This window comes from Myotis yumanensis, unplaced genomic scaffold, assembly GCF_028538775.1.
Source record: "Myotis yumanensis isolate MYYU_CA2020_CCGP unplaced genomic scaffold, mMyoYum1.0.hap1 SCAF_8, whole genome shotgun sequence".
Lineage (NCBI taxonomy): Eukaryota > Metazoa > Chordata > Mammalia > Chiroptera > Vespertilionidae > Myotis > Myotis yumanensis.
The window spans coordinates 3,932,804-3,942,826 of NW_027223759.1; the positions used below are offsets into that span (position 1 = coordinate 3,932,804).

Genomic DNA, 10,023 nt, shown 5'->3' on the forward strand with positions numbered 1-10,023 from the left:
CTTTCTCCCCGATTATGTGACCTGTGTCACTGCCACCACTCACACCCCTGCTCCTCTGAAGGCGCATGTGGACAGAGCCACCTTTGGTTTTAATCACATTTCCCCCAGCCGGGTGGCTCAGCGGTTGAGCATCGACCCAGGAACCAAGAGGTCACCGGTTGGATTCCGGTCAGGGCACAGGCCCAGGGCTTCATCTCCAGTGTGTGTGTGTGCGTGTGTGTGTGGCGGGGGGTGGGGGAGGAAGGGGAGTGTGTGCGGGAGGCAGCCAGTCAATGATTTTCTCTCATCATTGATGTTTCTCTCTCTCTCTCTCTCTCTCTCTCCCTCTCCCTTCTTCTCTCTGATATTAATAAAAACAGATTTAAATGACATTTCTACCATTTCTCTTACGGAAGTTTGAGGTCTGGAATGAGGAGAATGCTTATTTGTGGAATGCTTTATTTCAACACTTCAAGGACAAGGTCCAAGTCTTGTTCACCATGGTATTCCTAGCCCCTCTACACAGAGCAGGCAGTCGACACGTATTCACCGCATGGCTGCCTTACAGCGTCTAGGAGAGTGCACTGGAGCAGATGTGGTCCTCTCCTTTCCTCAGCCCAGCACACCTGATGCTCCTGTCATCCGATAGACATCGAATTCGAGTGTGTTCAGGGCACTGTTTGAAAACAGGTTGAGTCCTCGGCTGGCATTCTTTTCACGGCCTTCTCACTGACGTCGGAGGCAAGCAGCGAGGAGCTGGCCAAGGGTTTTGACTTTGCAGACGGTGTTGTTGTTCTCTTCAGGGGCGGCTGCCAACATCCCGGAGCTAGAGTGAACTTTTGACTCTGGGCAAGGCACAAAGCCTCAAGCTGTTCCCGGCAGGAGCAGCGAGGGGATGGGCTCAAGGAGCCGGTGGCTCTGCGAAGGCCTCCAGGCAGCTTCACTCACATGTGCATCAGCGAGAGGTCTGCGCCTGAGAAGCCGGCAGCCCAGCCAAAGAGTAGGCTTGTGTGAATATGCCGTCCAGGTCCCTGGGAACCAGCTGTTGGAATCCATGTTTGACCCCCGTGTTGTTTTTTACAGCTTTGCCCCCAGCAGTTGTCTGCAGTGTGTTTTTCCAGCATTGTGTCCTTGGCCGGAGTTTCATCTCTTACGTATCCTGTTTTTTTCCTCAGGTGAAATGATCTCATGAAACCGTTTTAACTTAAAGAAGTTATTAGCCTGGGCTGAAGAGCTTTACATTTGAATAGGGCATTTCTTTCCTTCCACAGGCGCTTTTCAAGGAGAAAACTGATGGCAATGTAGCTGTTGGCCTTAAAGATGATATATTTGCATTTCCATGCTGTGCACTTTCTCAGGAGAACGTTATGTTAGTTTCCTGGTTCTTCGGTGAAATAGTGTGTCCCTCCCACAGGTGGGACAGGTTGGGGGAGTATTGGGGTCCCTCCCACAGGTGGGACAGGTTGGGGGAGTATTGGGGTGCCTCCCACAGGTGGGACAGGTTGGGGGAGTATTGGGGTGCCTCCCACAGGTGGGACAGGTTGGGGGAGTATTGGGGTGCCTCCCACAGGTGGGACAGGTTGGGGGAGTATTGGGGTCCCTCCCACAGGTGGGACAGGTTGGGGGAGTATTGGGGTGCCTCCCACAGGTGGGACAGGTTGGGGAAGTACTGGGGTCCCTCCCACAGGTGGGACACGTTGGATCTTCCATCAGTGGTGTCACAGTTTCTCCTCCTTGCCTCCCACCACCTGCATTTTGTGGGGAAGCCAGGACTGCAGAGCTGCGGGTGCGGCTGGAGCAGGTTTCCTTGTTGTGGTCTCTTCTCCTTTGGAAACCGTAGAACGGCTGCTCAGTAAAGTAGCAGCGGGGCTTCAGCTCAGTGTTGGTGTTGCGACTCCAGCAGCGACACTGCAGATGCTCTGAGGAAGCTGTTAGGAGACCCATTCTTCCTCCCTGCCCAGCGGGGATCAGCGTATGTCCTAAGCTCTCAGTGACCAACCCGCTAGTTCCCATCCCGTGGCGGGGGGGGGGGGGGAGGGGGGGGGGTGCGTTCTGGCTTGCCCTGTCGAGAAAGGAAATCTGACCGCGCTTTAATGTTCCTCCCCTGGAAGCAGGTAGAGAAACGCCTTAGATTCACAGCCTCTCGTTTACTAAAAAGAGAGCATTTTGTGAGTCACATTAGAATGCTCTTCAGTGACTCTAACCCATTAGCGTGTTTATGGTCCATTTATGATTTCGTTCTCTTGCCTTCCCTTTAATACATAATTTCATCCATTCAACAACTTAATCATTCTATGATGTCTGTGCTCTTTATTCAGGTGTTCTTTATTCAACACACAGATAGTAAGCATCTTGTCTGTACAAGATGCGATGCAAGATTATCGATCCTGTCCTTCTCCAAAAACAAACAAAAAAGGAAACCACATAAACAATAAGTTGCTGACATCCATGGATTTACAAGCCGATCAGGCAGATCATAATGGCGCGTGTACAATACTGGGTAGTTAAAAAGACCTTTATGTTGCATGTTTTTAAATTATTGTTATAATGTCCACATTTCTTCCCCTCAGAGCATGCAATGTGCACACCTTTCCATGCGCAGATCTTCATTTCTCTCCTTCTTGTAATTCTGACTTGGCCAGCCTCGTGCCAGCTGTGTTGTACTCAGCATTGAAATGACACTTAAAGGTATGTGTGTTTTTCTGAAGATTTTTGTCAAGAAACGCATCCGGTGGGTTTTCCTTTGCCATCGTCTTCCCCCGCGCTGTCCGGGTTGTTCAGTAGCGTGTCTTTCCTGGCCTGCGTGTTTCGCTCCTCCCGAGACCATTTGGAGAGAGGGCAGATTGTGATTAGAACGAGAAGTGAGGGTGCCAGACTGTGTTTCTGGCGGGCACGGCAGCAGGAACAAACAAAACACCCTGAGAGGTGCCCGTCACTGCCGCTTACAATACGGGCAAGGCACAGAGCATCCCCTCGTGGGGAGAGAGTTCAGTCTCAGGACGACAGAGCAGCCTGCGCAGACAGTGCCTTCTGACCCGCAGAGGGAAAGAAACCCCACCTCCCAGGTAAACGTCACCTCAGCCCCGATCGCCCTGGACCCCGCCAGCCCTGAAACCCTGTGATTCCAGTTATGTCCTCCGTGAAGGTGGCACAGCTTCTCTCACACAGACCACCCAACTCCGGCAATGCGCAGATAGGCACACAGCTGATCTAGGCGACGGAGAGAGGGGATCCAGGTAAGTCTTCACTTTCCCTTCCCCCTGGGTTAGTGGCTCAGCCCACTTCGTGTTGTGGAAGGACGATCTGAAGGAAGACCCACATGGCCGAGCCTCTGCTGGCAGGGACACAGGGATGGGCCATCCGCAACCAGTTGTTCCCTCGGGGAGGAGGGACGCACGGAGGCTGCAGAATGAGCTGTCCCATTCAGAATGTGGGGTTTCGGTAAAGCATTTGCATGTGTGTTATCATCTGGGTACCCTCACCGCCTGTGACCTGGGCAATGTGACTGACAGCACGCGAGTGACACAGGCCCTGAAGTCAGCAAGAGAGCTCGGGGAGGTGGTGGTCTCTCCACGTGCGGCTTCCCATCCTCTCCGGCAGGCGCCCTGGAGGCCTGGAGAGGGTCACCCCACAGTGCATTTGATGTCTGTCTCACTCTCAGCCAGAGAGGCTCCTCTCAGCCGCGCCCAGTTGTAACTGATTTTTTCTCACTGAATGCCCGTCTTTGTTGGTCTAGAAGTTCTGTCGATGCGAGTTGAGGAAAATCAAGGAGGTCACCAGGATTTCTTCAGAGCCAGAGTGAAGGGGTCAGGAGAGAGCCACACCGGGGGAGCATCGCTTTCCCAACTAATTTCTACCTCAAATGTTTTTTTTGCGGGGGCAGGGGGAGGACACACAGACCAGGTGATGGTAGCGAGCAGAGCACCCCTTTAACGGAACTGAAGTTAGTGTAAATCATGTTTCCCAGTTACGTGAATCTGTTTACCAACCTAACTATTAGGATGCTAACTTTTCATGTCTATCACAGGAAAGAATCATAACTACACGCCTTTCTGTATGTGGTATGTTTCACAAGGTGCTCTTACAACCTGGCCATCTTTCTTTCAAAGAAAGAATACTGGCAAACCTTGTGAATGCTGACTGGCATTTGTCTACTGCTGAGGGAGTCTGAGTTAGCAGCTGGTTTACAGGGGAAGATAGAGGCAATTACTTCCGAAGGACGTAGGGTGTGAACAGTCCAGAGGATGGGAGAATGCGGCAAGAAGAAAGTTGTAGTTGGGATATCCGTGCATCTACATGGCAGTGGGATGCTGACTCTGGAATATCAGAGTCAGCATTGTTACATGCGGAAATCAAAAGTACGGAAGGAGGGAAGACTGGAGTAACAGGCCTGAGCCACATCACAAAGATGGTTTAGTGCCTGATTAACCGCTCCTGAGATAGAAGCGTGGTTGTTTTTAAGTAGGGGTAGGTCACGATTAGATTAATGTTTTCAACAGCAAACCTTGTAGCAATACATGTAACAAAAACCGATTAGGAGACTCTTAAAAAATCCAGGTGAGAGTTTTGGGGGCAGAATTGGAACAGCAGCAGGTCCTGAGGTCGCAAGTGGAAGAGAAGTGGAGGTGGAGTCACAAGAGTTGGAACTGACTGGGTAGACATTTGGGGGACAGTACACAGAGTCAGGAATGAGTTGAAGGTGGTTGGTTAGTAGGGATATAGACTGTATTTTCCCACGGAAAGAATATCACAGTGGTTATGTTCCAGCTTTATCTTTAATGCACCACTTATTTCATAACATGGCTCCCAATTTAGAAAAGCACGCTGGGAATGGCATTCAGGGATTAACGCGAGAGACCTGAGAGTTAATCAGCAAAGTTTTCATCAAATCGGGTGTGGGAGACAAGAGGGACTGAAGATGACGCCAAGGTCTTGAACAGGGCGCATAAAGCGATAATGATGCTATGCGTGGAACTGGGACACAGAGGAGGATTTGGGGACAAGCAGAATTTGAGTTGGCGGCTGTGTATCAAAATATGTCGCTAGCCAGGCCTGTGTACATGAGCGCCCCCAGGAGGCCAGTGGCAGCTTGGGCCGGGAGCTGGTACAGATAACTGGGCTCTGGAGAGAGGTCGATGAGCATTCCCATATGGAGGTGAGAGCTGAAACACAGCAATAAATGGCTGCCTTTGGTAAAGAATAAGGATAAGAAGAAGAGCGAAGGGGCCAGGGAGACCTTTGGAGAAAACAGACGAGAGGTGTGGCTGATGAGCCTCATGGGTAGGCCTTGTTACATGCAGAAATCAAAAGCACACACTGAAATATACAGCTTCTCTGGGATCATAACATTGTGTGTGTGTGGGTGGGGGGGGGAGGGGTGTCAAATATGCCTGGGTCTCACTTTCTAGAACAAGCAGAGCAGAGGGGACGTGATCTGTAATGTCCTCGGTTGCCCATCCTGACGTGTGTTTATGGTCAGCTGGTGATGTTTTCTCTCGTGAAGAGCAAGGGGCGCTAACGCTGCCCAGCTGTGTCCACGGGGACACTCTGCAGGCTTGTAAGATGCGAGACTCCAGTTTGTTTAGCCAGTGACCTCCAATTTGACTCAGAAGAGGGAGAGTTCACTACAGAATGAGCAATGATTCCTTTTGGCCCAACTGTAGCCTGGGGCCCGTTCCCACATAAAGAATTGGCTGGTGAGAGGATGCTATGCAGAGGCTCAGGGGCCCGAGCTTCCAGAAAGCTCTCTCAGTCACTTTTCTCAGGTCCATCCTGACAGAGCCAAGAGCCCTGCGGGGAGGGAGAGGGAGGCCAGAGGCTTCCCTGTTTCCCACCAGCATCTTTGGGGAGTGGACCCCTCTGGGCCTCCCTGGCCCTGGCCCGTGGAGCTCCCTGTCGGGCCCCTTCCCCTCCTGCCCTGGGGTGTTGAATGTGAAGACTAAGTGATGAAAGCCATGTCAGTGCTCTTGATTCCTGACAGAGATTCTGAAACTCCTCCCTGCCTTCCCGCTGCCTCCCGCGGACACTCTCCCTATCGGGCTCCCATCTCTCTTCATCCCCCACCCCCGCCCCCACCCTGACAGTCTCCTTAGCTTCCTTCCCGAGTGGAGAGAGCCTTGCTCAGCAGAGTATCAGCTGGAATGGAAACCAGTCCCTCGGGGCCCACGGCCGGTCCCTGAAAGCTTTTTCATCGTGTCCCTTGTTCCCCCAGAGAACAATTACTTCAAAGACAGTCCCAGCGCCTGGCATTTCAGCTCAGCTTATCACCGCCGCCTTTGCCAAGCCCGCCAGGTGCCAGGAATCACGTCGGGGCTGCTGGCAGGACCGCTCCCCGATCAAGGCTGTCATCGTTGCCTCTGAGTTGGCGGTGCCTCCTGACATGGCACAGCGGCCTGCAGGGCTTGGAGTCCTGTTTGAGCTGCTGTCACACCGGGCTAATGAATGCTATTAGCATACCCGCCTGCCAGCTGGGGGGCCCAGGAGGGGCCGTGCAGCCAAGCGCAGTTGGCAGAGCTCAGCTCTGTGCTTCAGAGAGCGCTTGGCAGGGGTGGCACCGGAGACTCCTAAGGCACTGTACGGACCAGGGAACGCAGGGGAACCAGGAAGCTTACCTGTTGTAATGCACGTGAGCAGGGAAAGGGGATGAGAGGTGACATTTGTAACTGTGGGGCCTACCGCAGGCGTTTGAAAGGCTAAGAGAGCCCTGAGAATGCTCTCCTAATCTAATTGCACATTCTGTTTGGAAATGAGAATGTATGGAAACTGGATCTATTTTCCAAGTGGCTTTAAAAAAAGATGGCTCAAGATACTCATCTGATATTAATTTTATCTTAACCGTGATGACCGGTGATTGACATCATTGCTTTAATGAGTGGGCGTCATTCCTAGGACGGCTGGTGGAGAGTGGATGGCAGCTTAATGGCCAGGACGCCCCCTTCTCGGCCCTTCATTGAAATTCAACTCCCCATTATAGCAAAATGCAGAATTATTAGTAGCAAGCAAAGTGCATTTTTCCAGCAAACAGAGACTTGAAGTGGATATATATTCATGGCCAGTTTTATATTAGTGTTTAGGATAAGTGCGGGTACAGGGTTGCTAGGCAACTAGTGGTGATTGTTATGCCCGATAGTCAACTCTTAAAGGTATGCTTAATGAGTGTAATCTTCAATTTAGTTTGAGATTAATTTTAAAATGTATAGCTTGAAATACTTTATGTTAATAAACTTAGATATTGCAAAGTGGTATTAACGCTAAATGTGTGACAGGCACTGAATTCCAGAAAGGTTTCTTAAAACTGCATTAACTTGTGGTTGAAACTAAATTATTCTGCCCACCAAAATAACGTTTGAATAAATTAACAAATTAATTAGCATTAACCTCAAAGACTTTGTGAAAAACTGCATATTTCTGGGTAAAGGATTTCAGACAGAGCAAGTGTAATTATAAGAGCTATAGCTGCAAGTTCAGTCTTTGGCTTTTTTTAATTTAAGTTAATTGTCTCTTGTATTAAATATGATCAGTTTTCAATCTCTATTGTCAATGGAAGAAAAACATGGAGGAACTTGGACTTATTGTATCGAATGAATCACTGAGATTCTAATATTTATTTTGGAAAAACAATCTACAATAGTTGAGCATAAGATTTAAAAAAATATTTTTATTGATTTCAGAGAAGAAGGGAGAGGGAAAGAGAGATAGAAACATCAATGATGAGAGAGAATCATTGATTGGCTGCCTCCTGTGCAGCCTACACTGAGGATTGAGACCACAAACTGGGCATGTGCCCTCACCAGGATTCAAACCATGACCTCCTGGTTCATAGGTTCCCGCTCAACCACTGAGCCACACCATCTGGGCAAGATGTTTTTTTACTCCAAGATCATGGTGCCCAAAATTCTTTATGATCTTAAATTATTTTTCTTTCATTTGCTTATTTTTTTGTTGAAGTATTATTTATCTGTTTCTTCTTTCTTAAAAGTAAATACAGTCTGCCTCTTGTTATGTCAAATAGCAGTTGACCTGTTGTTTCTTTGGCTTTTTGGAAATTGAATGAGTGCAATGAGATGAAGTTAAGTATGCCCTTGGCTATTGCAGACACAATTAGCTGCTTATTTAACAGCAAATCCTGCTTGTGCTTCTCCATTCCCTAATTTCTTCTTCAGAACCCTGACTTCTTCATGCTCCTGGACGAAGCTGGACTTCCCTAGCCCCTTGGTGTGGTGGATCTTGATTAGTTCAAGACAGAGGCAATCACAAATAAATCCAATCCCCTTGACTGCCATTGGCTTAGGACTGGGCATGTGATGCAATTCTGGCTAAAGGGATATGAAGAAAATATGAGAAAGAGATGTGTCCTCATTTTCCAGCCTGACATTTGGATAGTATGTGACCATGTGATGTTTGAAACTACAACTTATAACTCTGAAGGAGGCACACAGGTATGCAATCCTGAAGATGACCAATAACAAAGATGTAATTGTTGAGTCACTGAATTTAGACTTCTTCTTATGTGAGAGAATACATTCTCCTTTTTGTTTAGACAATAAACTTTCCATTTCTTATAGCTAAGTCATTGTAACTAACACTGCCTGGCATTATTTTTAGGTAGGACATTTGCTAAGACAAATGTTTATGATTTCTTATATGTCTTTGCTCTTAGTTTATTAAAATGGCAGACAATGTACAATATTTTCCTTTGCTTCGATTGGTTGGCTCTCTATGGAATATGTTTCCACGCTTGTCTTCAGTGCAGCAATCAGAGGAACTGATTGATTGCTCTGTTCATCAGTCATTGGTAGGCAAACCCTCTGCCAGGAACAGTTGTAAATACAGTGCGATCCCTATAATCGAAGGATACTCAACAAGATAAAACGATTCTGTGGGTGCACACTAAGAGTACATCTTTGACTGGAGTGCAGGAGGAGGAAAGATAGGATAAGGGAGGGAGGGGAGGATTTAATTTGTATTTTCAGCAATAAAGCCCAGTTGGTAGCTACATTTTCATAAAAACACATCGGCTCTCACAGGGTCACTTTTCTTTCTATGTGTTTGCAAGGAAGGCGAGTGTGGGTCACAGTGGAGCACCCCAGAAGGTCAGCTGCTCAGGACCAGGAAAGACAGCACCCAATGAAGATGGAGTGATAGTCAGAGCTTCAGCCAGAACTAGAGCTGCACAAACCAGGAAGCCCATCGGATTCGTCCCGGTAAATAGCCCTCGATCAGAGGAGGGATGGATGGTTTGTACACTAACAGGACAGAGGCTCGTATCATTGCTCACTTGCCATTCCAACCACACCAAATTACTTACAAACAAATTTACAAAGCTATTCCGCAAATACCAAGCTGTCCCCAAGCACTAAGCTCTTCTATGCTCTGTAGCTTTGCACATGCTAAGACCTGTATATGAATTGTTCTCTGTTCCTTGTTGGCTAAATGTTATTGATTCTTCAAAGGCATCCTGGCCACTAATAGGTAGGTCATCACCTCCTGTGAGCCTTTTCTGGGTCCTGAGCCCTTAAAGCTTTGCTCAGCCTGCTCGGTGCTGCTTGTATCTTGCACAGTAACACGCCTCTCACACTTCATGGCGATGACTGGTTCCCACATCTTTCTTCCTCATCAGCTTGGAGTTTCTTTGAGGAAGGACCCATGATTTGTTCCTCTCTTTTTACTTTTAGTTTTTTCCCCCTCTTTGTATCTTCAATGTGTGAAACAGAACCAGGTATGTAACATGATCTCCCAGCCTCAGACTACACAAAGCCAATCTGTAGATTCCATACCAACCAATACCTTGAACCCAGCCACTTCAGGGCATACCATTGAATTTACAACTATCTGAGCCCTTTATCTTCTCCTTCCTAACTATCACCTGGGAACTCAGGCATTGAGAATGCCGTGTGATGACACAAGAGGAAAGACGAGGCTCCATAAAGTCATTGTTACTCTTAGTGATGTGAAAGGAGAAGCGAGACACATCACAGCTACTGGGGGAGGCCTGGATTGCCTGTGGGGTTTCATGTCTTACTTCCCTCTGGCCCTGATGATTGA

General features: G+C 48.4%; 1 long non-coding RNA gene across 1 annotated transcript; it reads left to right on the forward strand.

Moving 5' to 3' along the window:
• The first annotated feature begins 6,120 nt into the window (after positions 1-6,120).
• LOC139015486 (uncharacterized) lies at positions 6,121-9,176 on the forward strand. The gene is made up of 3 exons (XR_011472450.1): positions 6,121-6,604; positions 8,142-8,417; positions 9,035-9,176. It is a non-coding gene; the product is annotated as an uncharacterized lncRNA (long non-coding RNA).
• The last annotated feature ends 847 nt before the right edge of the window (positions 9,177-10,023 follow it).